The 14812-nt window shown below is 56.3% G+C and overlaps 1 pseudogene; it reads right to left on the minus strand.

Annotated features, from left to right (window-relative positions):
* Positions 1-337: 337 nt before the first annotated feature.
* LOC111824643 lies at positions 338-482 on the minus strand (annotated as a pseudogene).
* Between the last annotated feature and the right edge of the window lie 14330 nt (positions 483-14812).

Genomic DNA, 14812 nt, shown 5'->3' on the forward strand with positions numbered 1-14812 from the left:
TGAGAGTTTTGTTTTCCCTTCCACTTGACGAGTCAGCAGAATCGGTGGCTCTTTTATAGAGAGATTACCTTAAATGAATATAAAGAGGAATGATGGAACCAGGTTAGAGAAACTACACAGCCACCAGGCAAAGCCAGAGCAGAATTGATTTTTCTTAAGTGGGGTCAGTGAGTAATCGCGTGCGCACGGCCTGGGAGTCACTCTGAAACGCATTCTTCCCCCACGGCGTCCTGCCCCTGCCTCGCCCGATCGATCCTGCCACATGCATCGCCAACAGGGTGCAGGGCCTTCAATTATCTGGTGATTTTTAGTATTTCTCCCTCTTTTTTTTTTCATTTTATGTGCCTCAGGCATGAAACAGCTCTGGCCACCGACACAGGCATCAAGCTCGGATGAACTAAGGAGTGTACATCTGCTTTGCCCCTGATTGATCTCAGAGCAACACCACCCATCAGGTGTCTCCTTGCCCATTGCCAGGGGGTCCTCCCTCCTTAATCAGCATCGGCAGGGGGACCGGTGCTGAAGCCAATTGCCAGGCTAGCTCTCCCCATCCCCTGCGTGGAAAGTGGTTTAGAAACACCACAGTCGCTTTTAGAAGAGATAAAGGCTGCCTATGATGTAGAAGCTGTGCTGCGTGTTGCCCTGGGCAGTACAGTGACCTGTAGCCCAGCTGAGGCCGTGCCACCCCTGCAGGGGTGCTGTCCTCTGAACGCCCTCTGTCCCCGCCTGAGCCTGTCATCTCTCCCCCAGAGCCAGCTTCCCATCCCCAGGGAACCTGGAACAGGAGACCAGACTGAGTATAGCAACAATATCCCAGAAGCTACCATCTGGGTACAAAATGGACAAGCCATGGTTGGTTTTCCTGCGTCCTGACCCCTCTTGGTTAAGGTGTCTCGGCGGCCTCATGCAATTCCTCGTCCTCTCCTTTACGAAGGTGAGGAGGGCATCGGACCTCACACCACGTGAATGAGACACGAAGGTTTCACTTTCTGTGGCCACGGATAGGTCCTTAAAATTATTCATGTATTCTTATCAAAATACTACGGCGATGGTTTCACTCTGCCCACTGCCTGGCGTCCGACACGGCTAGAGAACCAGCAGGCAGACAGCGCTGGTGATATTTAAACAGATCTCTCTCCTTGTCTCCCTTTGGCAAATCCATTGACCGGAATTCCTAAAACCACGAAGGCCAGAGGAAGTGACAATAAGAAAAGAATCTTCAACTCAGAATCCTATGCTTAGTGAAAATATATCAGGAATAAAGGGTAACTCAAGACATTCTCAAATGAAAACACACACAAAAAACCAAAACACGAAGAGAATTTGTGGCCAGCAGACTGGCCCAGAGGGAATGGCTGACGGTAGTTCTCTAAACCAAAAGGAAGAGAGAAAAGGAAGAGCCGTGGAATATCATGAAGGAAGGAAGAACTCAGTGAGCAAAAGTACAGGCAAACACAATAGGTTTCTTCTCCTCCTGAGTTTTGTAAATTCTGTTTGACTGTTGAAGAAAAATTTGTAACACAGTCTGACGTGGGTCTAAATGTATGTATAGGAAGCATTTAAAACAATTATATAATGAACGGGGGAGGTAAAGGGAGGTAAAGTTTCTATACTTTACTTGAACTGGCAAAATGATGGCATCAAGAATATGTGATGACATATATGTGCATGTATATATGCATGCATATATATGTATGTATATGTTTGTATGCATATGTATCACATATATAATGTGATACCTAGAATAGCTACTAAAACAGCAATACCTTTTAAAGTATAAGACATACTCAAAAACACTAGAGTGAAATCATAATGAAATGTTAAAAATTGCCCCAGCTGGTTCGGCTCAGTGATAGAACGTCGGCCTGTGGACTGAAGGGTCCAGTCAAGGGCACATGCCCAGGTTGCAGGTTTGGTCCCCAGTGGGGGGCGTGCAGAAAGCAACTAATCAATGGTTCTCTCTCATCATTGATGTTTCTCTCTCTCTCTCTCTCTCCCTCTCCCTTCCTTTCTGAAATCAATAAAAATATATTTTTTAAAATGTTCAAGTCATTCACAGGAAGGCATGAGAAGAAAACAGAAATGAAAAACAGACCACAAATGGTTGGCTTACACTCTGACATATCTCTAACTCCATCACATGCAAATGGTCTAAATACAAATTAAAAGGGGGGCTCATGGAGTGGATGCAAAACCATAACTCCGCCATTTGCTATCTACAAGAAACTCACTTTTGTCTCAGAGAACGTGTAGGAAAGTCCCAGACACCTTCGTTTCAAATGAGCTCTCTGCTGATGAGACCGAGGCGAATGCTCAGCAGAACGAGAGCCGGCCACGCCGGCGTCCGGGGGAAGGACAGCGATGGAGGGGACGCTGCTCCTGAGACGCAGCAGAGGACAGCCACCGCAGGCCCTCCGAGCTGCTGCTGCCATTCGCACCACACTCGCCTTCCTCCGAGTGTTCACCCTGAAGGCCATCTGAGCCCGTGGACGGGAAAGAAGCAACGCCCCCCGAGGTGTGTGCATTGCCCGAAGGACTCTACCTGGAGACCCGGAGATTACATACGGGAGGTTGGGTTGGGGACAGAGCTGGTCCCGCCTGACTCGTCGGCCTTTCATTTCCTGGTCATTCACAGTTGACTTTGGGTTGACCTTGAATGTTTACAGGATGAATGGGTTGGGCTTTGGGGAAGACAGGTGGTGGGCAGGGAGCGGTAAGTAGAACATTAAATACAGACATATCCAAGCACCAGCTTCCGGATAGAAAAGGCAGCGGAAGAGATTGACACAGGAGCCCACACCTCTCATCCTCCGCCGTTTAAAATGAACCAATCAGCCCAGCCGGCGTGGCTCAGTGGTTAAGCATCGACCTATGAGCCAGGAGGTCACGGTTCAATTCCCCTTCGAGACACATTCCCGGTAGCGGGGGTGCTTGATCCCCAGTAGAGGGCATGCAGGAGGCAGCAGGTCAATTTTTCTCACTCATCATTGATGTTTCTATCTCTCCCCCCTCTCCCTTCCTCTCTGAAATCAAAATAAATACATACATACATACATACATAAAAGGAACCAATCCGACTCCTCCAGTCACGCTTGGTCAGTGCGAGTGAAGTCGGCCTCCCTTGGAAATGCCCACAGACATGGGCGGAAGGAAGCCCCTGGCTCTACACAACCAGTCACCTCACTTCAGAAGTTGCTCTTAGAAATGATTACGTTCCACAAAGATGCCAGTCTGTCCACGCCCGAGTCAACTGCACATTTCAATCTGCCGCCATGAAACTTCTGTGAAACCATCCAATTTTGGTGGATGTCTGTGAGTCTGTGAGGGGAGTTGTCTACGTGAACCGAAATGGGTGACAAATGCCCGGCTCGGCCTGCACCAGGTCATACATGAATCCTTACTTCCTGATAGTACCCACGCCGGCTGGTGGCCCGGCCGGAAGTCAGGCCGTGCCGATGAATGAGCCAAAGTGCCCACTGGCTCAGGGCTGGGTCCCCTGGGAATGATCCGAGGTCCTCCATCCGAGGCCTCCATCCGAGGTCCTTCATCCGAGGTCCCCATCCGAGGTCCTCCACCCGAGGTCCCCATCCGAGGCCTCCATCCGAGGTCCTCCATCCGAGGCCTCCATCCGAGGTCCTCCATCCGAGGCCTCCACCCGAGGTCCCCATCCGAGGCCTCCATCCGAGGTCCTCCATCCGAGGCCTCCATCCGAGGTCCTCCATCCGAGGCCTCCACCCGAGGTCCTCCATCCGAGGCCTCCATCCGAGGTCCCCATCCGAGGCCTCCATCCGAGGCCCTCCACCCGAGGTCCTCCATCTGACATGTGCGGTGGATGAACGCACAACATCGACAGCAGGAAGGAAAGAGGCATTAAAATGTGAGACGCAGGGATGGGAGGAGGGACAATGGACGCAGCAAAGGTGGCCAAGGTGACCCACCTTCTTCTCTCGCGATCAGAACAGAGCGACGCAGCCTCTCCCTGTGGGTACCAAACCCAGACGCGTTTCCAGCCGCAAACTCATGAAATGATCCTTGAAATTATCTCGCCAAGAGAAAATGTCCTTCAGTGCTTATTTTGATGTGATTTAAATAAATGTGCGGCAGGTGGAATTATTTCCTCATTCCATCCTGGTTCGGAAAATGAAATTCCATTTACGAGCCAGTCAGTCTGCGGCCTCTCCAGCTGAGCAGAACACACGGCCGTGCTGTCAGCGGTAGGACCGGGGCCCCGGGCCGCGGGGTCTCTCTCCCAAGGTGAACCGACCCTGTCGGGTCAGGGGGTGCGTCCCAGTGCATGCCCGCTGGGTTGCAGCGTGGAGTTGGATTTGTAACTGACAGTGGCAACCCAGACACCCTGTGTCTTCGATCTGATGTGTGATTTCTGAAAAGGAGAGTGTGGAGAGATCCCGCAGCCGCCAGCGGTGTCAAACGCCACGGACACACCTGTGCACCCAACTGTGACCCCGGACAAGGAACCCGTTACAGTCCCACCCGTTACAGTCCCACGCCCTGACCCCGAGGGGACCGGCAGGGCTGTAGGGCTCGGGGTATTTCCGTAAGGCTCTGTGTGAGCATGAGAGAGGGTTGTTCTTGGGAACTATGTCAAATATATTTTCATTGATCTCAGAGAGGAAGGGAGGAGGAGGGAGAGATTTAAACATCAGTGGTGAAAGAGAATCATCATAGATCGGCTGCCTCCTGCACACCCCCTACTGGGAACTGAGCCCAAAACCTGGGCATGTGCCCTGACCAGGAATCCAACGGTGACCTGGCCAGGCTTGGCAAATGGGTTAAAATGACGGTCTCCAGTGATGGGTTTTTGATGACTTTTTATAAAAGTCACGATATATTTAAGACATGGAGAAGGATAACAAATAACAAATTTCACAGTGGCATACGCACCACTCGGGTTAAGAACACACATGTTACCAAAGGAGTCGCTGCCTTTTCCCAACTATCCCCGCCCCCACTGGACCCCGTGGGCCTCTCCCCAAGGGCACCTCCGCAGGCCGCCCCCACACAGAGCGGGTGATTCTCTGTCCTTTAACCAGATGCGGGCCTCGCGTGTTTGCAGGCGTCTATAGATTGTGCCCCTCTGCCTGTACCCTCCCTTAACTCGCTCTTTCTGCACCACATTTCACTCGAGACCCACCCGTGTTAGCACACGCAGCTCCAGCTGAGTCCTCATCGCGTGTATGAGAGACATGAGCAGCCTCTTTCTTGTTTGGCACTTTTCACAGCTCCCGCGTCGGACATGCATTACTTCCACCATCACAGAAGAACAGGGCTTGTAAGGGGAGGCAGCCCCCACTCCCCCTCGTCCTCGCTCCCTCCCTGGGGGAGTGACAGCGTGGAGGGGGAGCCTGGAACCTCCCCCCACCCCCCCAGCCAATGGCCGAGTCCTGCTGGTCCCCCTTCCGCCACCTCTCAGACCCTCTCTTACCTCCCCCTCGCTCGCACGGCCCTGCGACAGGGTCTGGCCTCCGTGCTGGCCTGGGTGCCGGATCTGCCCGGCCTCGGCTCCTCTCCCTGCCCTAGTGCAAGGCCACCTTTGTGAATCCCAGCTGCCACCGTCCCAGCTCAGGCCACCACCGTCTCCGCCTGGTGTCACTTCACCGGCTTCGTCCCGGGCCTCCCGTCTCTAGTCTCACAGCCGGAAGTACCGCTCTAAACCAGACACCCGAGCCGCACCAAACCCTCCTCCACGTCAGAACTCCTCCAGTGCCTTCTCATTGTCTTCGGGATGAAACCCGAACTCCGAGGCATCACGGGCGAGACTCCTCGCCACCTGATCCTCCCCCATCTGCTCATCCCATCCACCCGAAAGAGCTGCTGAGCCCGGCCCGTGTGGCTCAGTGGTTGAGCATCGACCTATGAATCAGGAGGTCACGGTTCAATTCCTGGTGAGGGCACATGCCTGGGTTGTGGGCTTGATCCTCAGTGTGGGGCGTGCAGGAGGCAGCCCATCAATGATTCTCTGTCATCATTGGTGTATTTTTTCTTTTTTTAAATCCCACCCGAGGATATTTTTCCATTGATTTTTAGAGAGAGTGGAAGAGAGAAGGAAAGATAGAGAGAAAAATCGATGTGAGAGAAACACAATGATTGGTTGCCTCTTGCATGAGCCCTGACCAGGGCCCGGGCCGGGGAGGAGCCTGCAACCAAAGTATGTGCCCTTGACCTGAATCGAACCCAGGACCCTTCAGTCCACAGGCCCACGCTCTATCCACACCAACTAGGGCTAATTAATATTTCTCTCTCTCTCTCTCTCCCCTTTCCTCTCTGAAATAAATATAAATTTAAACATATATCTATAGATAGATATAGATATAGATATAGAGATAGAGATATAGATATAGATATATAGATATAGATATAGATATAGATATAGATATAGATATAGATATAGATATTTTATTTTTTTAAGAGCTGCTGGAGTGCTCCAGTCTGGCCCCGCACTCTCACACCTCCCTCCCCCATGGTTTCTCCTGGCCGGTGCTCTCCCCCATCCCAGCCTGGCCAGTGTTGTCGACTGGTCCTGCACGACTCCCTGAGCGCCCTCAGGAGGTCTTTTCTGAGCGCCCATCCCAGCTGGGCCCCCCACTCTTGGTCCTCAGTGTCCCCCATGTTGCTTCTCCCGTGGGGGCTCACACGGATGGGCTCCTCCCTCCTCTTCCCCACACAGAGCTGGCTCCCCGGCTGGGATGGGCCCCTCCTATTCCCAGGACCCAGCGCCGTGCCCCCTCCCCCCAGCAGGCGTCGGGTGAAGGCCGCTAACCTTTTCTGCAAAGGGCCAGACAGCCACCATGGGCTCTGCAGGCCACAGGGTCCCTGTCGCTAATCAGCTCGGCACTGCCGCACGAGAGCAGGGGTGGCCAGCACGGAGGTGAAGGGCCTGGCTGCTCCTCCAAACTTCACGGACCCTGAGACGTGAGCTTCGTGTCATTTTCGTGTGTCACAAAAGGTCCTTCTTTTATTTCCTCCCGGCCCTCAGAGGGCAGAAACACATGCTTAGCTCAGAGTTCTTGCCGGGACAGACAATGTCACCGTCTAGGACGGAATCTGCTGGCCCTGCAAAGCCCACATAGAACTCGCAACCCTAAGCCCTTAGTGGTTCTCAACCTTCTGGCCCTTTAAATACAGTTCCTCATGTTGTGACCCAACCATAAAATTATTTTCGTTGCTACTTCATAACTGTCATTTTGCTACTGTTATGAATCGTCATGTAAATATCTGATATGCAGGATGGTCTTAGGCGACCCCTGTGAAAGGGTCATTCGACCGTCAAAGGGGTCGAGACCCACAGGTTGAGAACCGCTGCCTTAGGCGGAAATGGACCGCCCGCAGGTGATGTCAAACACCAGCACAGCGCTGGTTCTCACCCAGGCAGCTCGCCGCCAGGTGTCAGAGGGGACCAAACACTGAGTCCACACGTGCGGTCAGAGGTACGGGAACGTCGGAAGGAAATCGGGAGGCATCCGGGAAGAATCCTCAAAAAGTGCCCGGGAGCGTGACTCCCCGCCTGCAGCCGGTCCCCACGCGTGGGCCCTGGGCCTATGAATCGTAATGGCAGCGCGTCCCCTCTGCTGGGGGATCCGATGGAACTGCAGCGCACATTTCATTCCAGCACCTGCGAGGCTCGGATCCCTCAGCAGCGTGGCTCCTGGTGATGGGATGGCAGCTCGTGAAGGCCGGCGAGTGTGGGTGTGAAGTCGAGGCAATTACATGGCACCGCTGCTGTACCGTGCCCAGAATTCATTACAGTGCGCTCGCGCTCAGGAGCCGCGGTGGGCCTGAAATTTCGGGGGTCCCGGAAGGAAAATAAATGCAGGCGCTCGCTCGGGGCTGCAGGGAGCCACGAACACTCGCTCTGCCACCAGCCTGGACGTGACTGACGGTGTCACCGCCGGATCTGCGGCTGCAAATTGAAGGAGGGGACTCAGAATCCAGGCCGAGTCCCCGGCAGAGCAGGACAGAGGCAGAGGAGGAACCCGGGCCCATTCCAGCTCAGCCCCAGCGGCCTGCTAAGCACCATCAACACCTCCAGACAGCAGTGCAGGGAGAGGCCAGAGGCAGAGATTTGAACGTTAAGTGAGAAAACCCCGCTGAGAGCTGAATTAGGAGAGTAAACACTGTGACTAGGAAGGTCCCAGGATTAAACTACATCCGAAAGCGCTCAGGCCTGCGCTGAAGCATTGCTTCCTGGCAGCTAAAGAGCTGGAGGGGCTACCCCCGGCTGAGCTGCTGCCGGAATGGTCTCTGCTTTGCCAGCACAGCAGGCCAGGCCCCCGGGGAGATGGCAGCCCCCTGCAGGTGGGTTGGGAGGCTTTGTTAGCACAGCCCAGAGGGGGTCTGATGGAGGGGGAGAAGGAGGCAGGTCTCCTGCAGTTTGTGAGCTCAGGCTCCGGGAGCTCAGCTTCTATGCCCAGCCTCTATGCTCAGCCTCCGTGAGCTCAGCCTCTGTACCCTGAGCCTCTGGGAGGTCAGGCCTCAGCACCTACAATTCCCTGGATCCTAGGACTCGCCTGGCTGCCCTCCCATTCCCTGGGGTGAAAATGAAGCCCAGAGGCAGCAGCTGCCCAGGACAGACACCCTTCAACCATGCTCCCTGTGTTCCTCCTGCAAGATGAGGGGTGAGCCCGGGACAGGAGCAACGGAAGTCGCCGCCTAAAACCATGGCAACCTCCTCCCTCTCCCGGAGGGGTGGCCGGCTTGTCCCACGTCCACTCCGTGTGCAGACTGGCTGTGTCCTGCTCTGTCACCCACCCGGTGCTGCGGGCCTGCCAGTGCCTTTCCCTCCCCCCGGCTCCTGTCCATCTGCTTAAACAGTGAAATGAAGCCCGGTCGTGCTGGCTCACTTCTACGTTCAGGGATAAGACTCTAGACCAGCCGTGGGCAAACTACGCGGGCCGGATCTGGCCCTTTGAAATGAATAAAACTAAAAAAAAAAAAAAGACCATACCCTTTTATGTAATGATGTTTACTTTGAATTTATATTAGTTCACACAAACACTCCATCCATGCTTTTGTTCCGGCCCTCCGGTCCAGTTTAAGAACCCATTGTGGCCCTCGAGTCAAAAAGTTTGCCCACCCCTGCTCTAGACCCAAGGTTTAAATATGAATACACGTATGTGTATGTATGCACACATATAAACACACATACGGGTATAAATACACACTTTCAAACCTGGGCATCCATCCATTTGCTGCGTAAAGCGAGGCACTTGCAGGAACCCGAGCTCTGCTTGCTAAGGTGCCTTATTTATGAGCGTCCGACACAGGAACCCTCTCTGCCCAGGACTCGGGCCCCGCACTGGCTGGTCTACGGCACCTCAAAGCTCCCTGGTGTTCCCCAAACTGGGAACAGAAAACAAAGCAGGCGGCCCGGCCCCCGCTCCCCCGAGGCGGGTCCCAGCAGCCCCTCCTGCTGTGAAACTGAGCCGAGGCCCTAAGGCGGATACGAGGCCACAAAGGAGGCACTGCCTGCCTCTCCGTATCTGCCTCCGAGTCAACATCCACATCGCAGGCCAGCGTCCTCCCTGCAGCTCTGAGGACTTACACGACTCTCCAGTCATGAGCTACGAATTCCCTCCATCGTCCTGGGAGCCAACAGCCCTCGGCCGGGGGCACGACCGAGAGGCCGGCCGGAGCCGGAGCCAGAGGGCCCGTCCGAGTCCGGCCCGGGCATCTGAAAGGATGACCTGCGGTGGATGATTTCACGTGGCTCCGATTGGGTTCCCTTTGCTTTAAATATTCATGAGCCACTGCCTGCGTGAGGAGGTTCCTGAGCGGGTCCAGTGGCGTATCTGTGCTCGGAAGATAGCGAGCCAACAATTGATGTTGTTCATTATTATTTTTTATTCGACTAATATTCTTCGAGGGCCCCATGCATCAGGCATTGCTAAGTGCTGGGGCTGGAACAGTGAAGAAATTGGACCGAATCCTCGCCCTTCACACACACACACACACAAACACACACACACACACACGCCAAACCATAAAGCATTTCTGTGCGTTTCACAAAGCTATGCGATGGGACACAAGGGGCTGACACAGGGGACAGGAGGGCGGCCTGCGAGCCCCGTGGACAGCGCTGGCCCCTCCGTGAGCCGGCGGAGAGGTGAGAAGGGAGCAGGCGGCAGAGACAGGGCGAGGGCCTCCCGGGAGGGGCAGCAGCTGGAGACGGGACCCTGGAGGCCGGGCGCCTGAGAGTGCAGAGGGGGGCTGTGGGCAGAGGGCCGTGCGAGGAGCAGAGGCTGTGATGTTTCCAGAAGGACAGGTGCCTCTGGGGGCGGGGCCGAGGCAGGGAGACTGGGAGGTGGGACAGGCAGGACTTGGTGAAGGGAATGGAATGATCTCTAAATGTCCTCCTGAGGCAGGGACACTGCGGACACGATGCGGGCAGGACGGAGGGGGCGGGGCATTGCATTTCGACGTGTCCAGACTGAGATTCACGCTGAGTGGCCAAGGGGCTCCAGAGGGGGGACTCTTGGCCTGAAGGGGAGATTCTCGTCCTTGGGGACGTGTGAGACCCCAGGGAGCGGGGCCAGACCTGAGAGCGGTCAGGCCAGGCTGGACAGAGCGTGGCTGGAGCAGTGAAGAGGAGGAACCAGGAGAAGGTGGAGTCCTCGAGCCTAAAGGGGAGACTCCACTGTGCCCTGCGGCTGGGAGGTCAGTAACCTCGGACAGGGCGGCCCCGCTCTTCCTGGGCCCTTGAGGTTCCCGCTCCCTTTGGCACCACAAATCCTTACAATAAACTGGTTTTGGTGAAGGAACTCAAGTCGTCTCTGCTCCTTCTAACCCGGAAAGCCGCTCGCCCCAGCCCTGCCGGGCTGCATGCCAAGCCCAGAGGAGCCGACACGGGCCCTTCCTGCGAGGATCCCGTGGCCGGAGGCAGACCCCCGGCCGGCCATCCTCACATAAGCCAGACCCAGACAGACCACAGCGGGTGTGAGCCAAGGGGTACCTTGGCAAGAGTTCTGAAAACAGGCACGGAAATAAAATAGAAAGTTAGCACCGAGGCAGGCGGGGCAGGGAAGGGTGCGCCCCGGGAACGGGACCGAGAGGGGCGTGTACGCGAGGAGGCCCTGCGTCCCATCCCAGCGCCACCGGCTGGGTGTCTGCGCCAACCTGTGCCGATGGCGCTGATGTCCCTACGCTTCACCAACCAAAAACAACATCGGAGCGGATGATCTGGTGACTGCTCCCCTAACGTCAGCCCTCGACACGGGACGACCAAGTGCAGCGGGGCCCCCAAATCCTGGAGAAACCCCTAACCAGGCAGGAGGCAGACCTGTGTCACCTCCACGCTCTTTGCAAACAAAGGAAAAGGGAAGGAGAAAAGTGACCTTTCTGTCGAGCAGGGGCTGTGCCACCTGATTCTGTGGCGCATCTAAAAGATCCCATTCGCCCGGCCAGCGTGGCTCAGGGGTTGAGCGTCGACCTAGGAACCAGGAGGTCATAGTTCCATCCCCAGTGGGGGCCGTGCAGGAGGCAGCCGATCAATGATGCTCTCTCATCATGTACGTTTCTATCTCTCTCTCCCTTCCTCTCTGAAATCAATAAAAATATATTTAAGGAAAATACAAAATAAAAAAGACTCCTTTACACATTAAATCAGGCCCCGCCCCCGCGAGCCCCGTGCTTCACGCCGCCAAGCCCTGCCTGGGGCACCGGCAGCTGCTTCCTCGCGGGCCGGTTCCCGCGGGCGCTCCCCACAGCACACCCTCTGCCCGCAGACTCGGTCCTCAGGGCGGGGACCTCATTAACGTGTCAGTCAGCGGAGAGTTATGTCCATTCCCATCGCGCGGGGGCACGGGCCACGCTGTACACCGCCTCGCTCTCCTCCTCCAGCCCCCCTCCCCCCGCCGCCTCTAACCTGCAGGAGTCTGATGCATTTACATGGACCCCTTGAGGTTAATATATTACCGCCCAGGCAGCACGGTTCTATTTCATGCTGCTCTAATATGGTGCTCATACTTCCTAAGCCATCACAGGCGTTAACTTGAGAACGTAATTAGGAGAATTTAGAGACTGCCAGGATTCGTGCTGAGTCCCCGGGAACTTGGGAGGATTCCCGAGACCGGCCTCCGGAAAGCCCGGACAGGGCTGCGGAGCTGCCGTCAAAGCACCCTCAAGGGAGCCGTTTCTTACCATTTCACTGAAGACATTTTACCGAAAAGAAATAAGAAACCAGAGGCGCTCGCCTGCGGGCATCGCCAGAGAAGCACAGGTTGGGTTGGGGCCAGTCCCCGGTAAAAAGCGGGGGTCGGGGACGCAAAGGCAATGAGATGGCGCAGCCGGGAGCCCCGTGCACCCAGCGACTGCCCAGCGACGTCCTTGGGAACATGGCGTCTTCTTACAGAAGAGGGGGCGTGGGCTCACGTTTCCAAGACAGAAATCCTTGGTGTTCACCCCACAGGGGCTCCCAGGACCTCACGCAAGCCGAGGCGGGGGTGAGACGCCCCAGGGGACCCTCTCTGAGGAGGGCTGGCCGGAGCCCTGTGGCCTGAGTCACAGGACCAGCCCCCTCTGGAAGCCGAGGCCAGGCTGTTGTTCGTCCTCAGGTGTCCCTGCCCTGGGAGGCCAGGTGGGACGCAGCCGTGAATAATGAGTGAGCTCTCACCTTCCATCGTCCGTGCTCCTGCCTGAGGACACACGTGGAGCACCCACTTCTACTCCTGGCTGCAAAGGAGAAGCACGGCCTCCCGGGAGGGGGTGGGGGCGTGGGAAGGGGGCCCCTGCCCGGGGCTGGCCTGACCCCCACGCAGCTCGGAGAGGTTCACTACCGGCAACGCGCAAGGAACAACTCCTCCGCGGTGGCCGGGGACCCAGGCACCAGGCGGAAAAACACCTGAGACCTCAGGCCTCTGGCTGCCGAACCCCAAGAGACACCAAGTACATGGTCACGGTTCAGGTGGTCAGAGCCCTGCGCCCCCGGAGCCCAACCTGCACCCCTCAGAGGAGGCCGTGCTGGGGCAGCCTCCCAGGGCTCCTAAGAGACACCCCGACCTGGCCTGTTCCCTCAGCCTCTTGACGTTGGAGCCGGTAACTCTCTAGTGGGGTGTCCTGGGCATCTCAGGGTGTGAGCTGCGTGCCTGGGCCCTACCCGGGGCCGGCAGCACCTCCTCCCGCAGTCAGGAAACTCAAAATGCCTCCAGACGTCACCAACTGTCCCCTAGAGGCTAAAATGGCCCCAGTGGGGAACGCTGTCATAGAGCTTAAAAACAACATTCATGGAAAGAGAATTCGGATTCAGGGGAGGAGAGAGGAAGCCCTCGGAGGAAGCCAGGCCCCCCGACCGCCCCACCAGACGTATCAGCCGCCTGCACACGGGTGCTCTGCTGCAATTTCATTCTGAAAGGGTCTTGCAAATCTCTACTTCTTGATGCAACTTTACACTGAGCAGATTCCACTGAACCCTCTTCACATCAGAGACCGTTGGAAATGCGCACAATGTTTTGAGTGTACATTACTCAGAGCCCGAGAAAAGACAAACACAACACGAGTTCTCCAGGCGCAATCTCTTGTTGAAATCTACAAGCATTTGGTTGCAAACTGTCGCGTGGAAACACATGTCGGCGAAGTCGTGGAAAAGGGGCTGGTTCTTACCCGGCGCGCTCACGGCAGGCGGCGTGGAGCTCATGCTGCACAGGGCTCGGTGCTCCCGGGAGGACGCTGCGGTCAGTGGTCAGTGGCCAGTGCATGAACCCCTGGGCGTCCTGGGGACACCCCCGGGCGGGGTGACTACTTGCTCCGGGTTGTAGATGGGGAACCCCGTGGTTAAACTGCGGGTTCAAGGCCACGGATCTCGCTTACGAAGCTGAAGAGCCCCACAGCCAGGAGCCTGGCTCCCAGCTCCCCTTCTGCCTGAGGACGATCCGCCCACACGCGTGAGCCTGCGTGTCGGGTGCTGCGTCAACCTGCCTCCTCCCAGCGCGCCCCATTCCTAAGGGCAGACGCTGAGCCGCGGGCAGCCACCTGGGTGCTGGCAGCGCCAGAATCGGCACCGAGGAGGAGGGTGGGAGGGAGCTGGGATGGGTGAGCACGTGGGGGGAAGCCAGGACCACCGACTCCTTACTGCTGGCCCGGGCCTGGGGCCCTGTCTCTCTCCTCCTGAGACCTGCCTTCTCCACGCCTCTTTGGATGCTGGGAGATCTGTCTCTTTCCTGAATAAAACTACGTCTCCAAAGGGGCATTTGAGTTGCTTTTTCTCATCACAATGAAAGAGAAAGATGCCCGGCCGGCATGGCTCAGTGTTTGAGCATCGACCTATGAACCAGGAGGTCAGGGTTTGATTCTCCATCAGGGCACATGCCCAGGTTGTGGGCTCGATCCCCAGTAGGGGGCGTGCAGGAGGCAGCTGATCAAAGATTCTCTCTCATCATTGATGTTTCTCTCTTCCACTCCCTTCCTCTCTGACATCAATAAAAATGTTATTTTTGGAAAAAGAAAGAGAAAGAGACAGAGACTGCTGAGACAAGATGCAGGACTGATCCCTTCCATGGGCCGAGAAAGCGACCCGGCCGTGGACGGGGTCAGATGTGCATATTTGGAGGATGGCTGGCTGCTGGGAAGAGCTGACCGGGAAGGTGCGCGAGCAGAGAGCTGGACAGCAGCCGGGAGACAGGACGTGGCCGGGGCGGGCTGGGACGTGGAGATGGTGATGGAGGGGTGGGTGCCTTAGGAAGCTTTCTGAGAGTCTGTCTCCAGCACCCGACGACCGGCTGGATTTGGGAAAATGGTCCTTCTTATCCCCATGACATTTCCTCCTCTCAGCGGCTGGCTGCCCTTCATCTTGGATTCTGCCATC

Source organism: Myotis lucifugus, unplaced genomic scaffold (genome assembly GCF_000147115.1).
Source record: "Myotis lucifugus unplaced genomic scaffold, Myoluc2.0 scaffold_3501, whole genome shotgun sequence".
Taxonomy (NCBI): Eukaryota; Metazoa; Chordata; class Mammalia; order Chiroptera; family Vespertilionidae; genus Myotis; species Myotis lucifugus.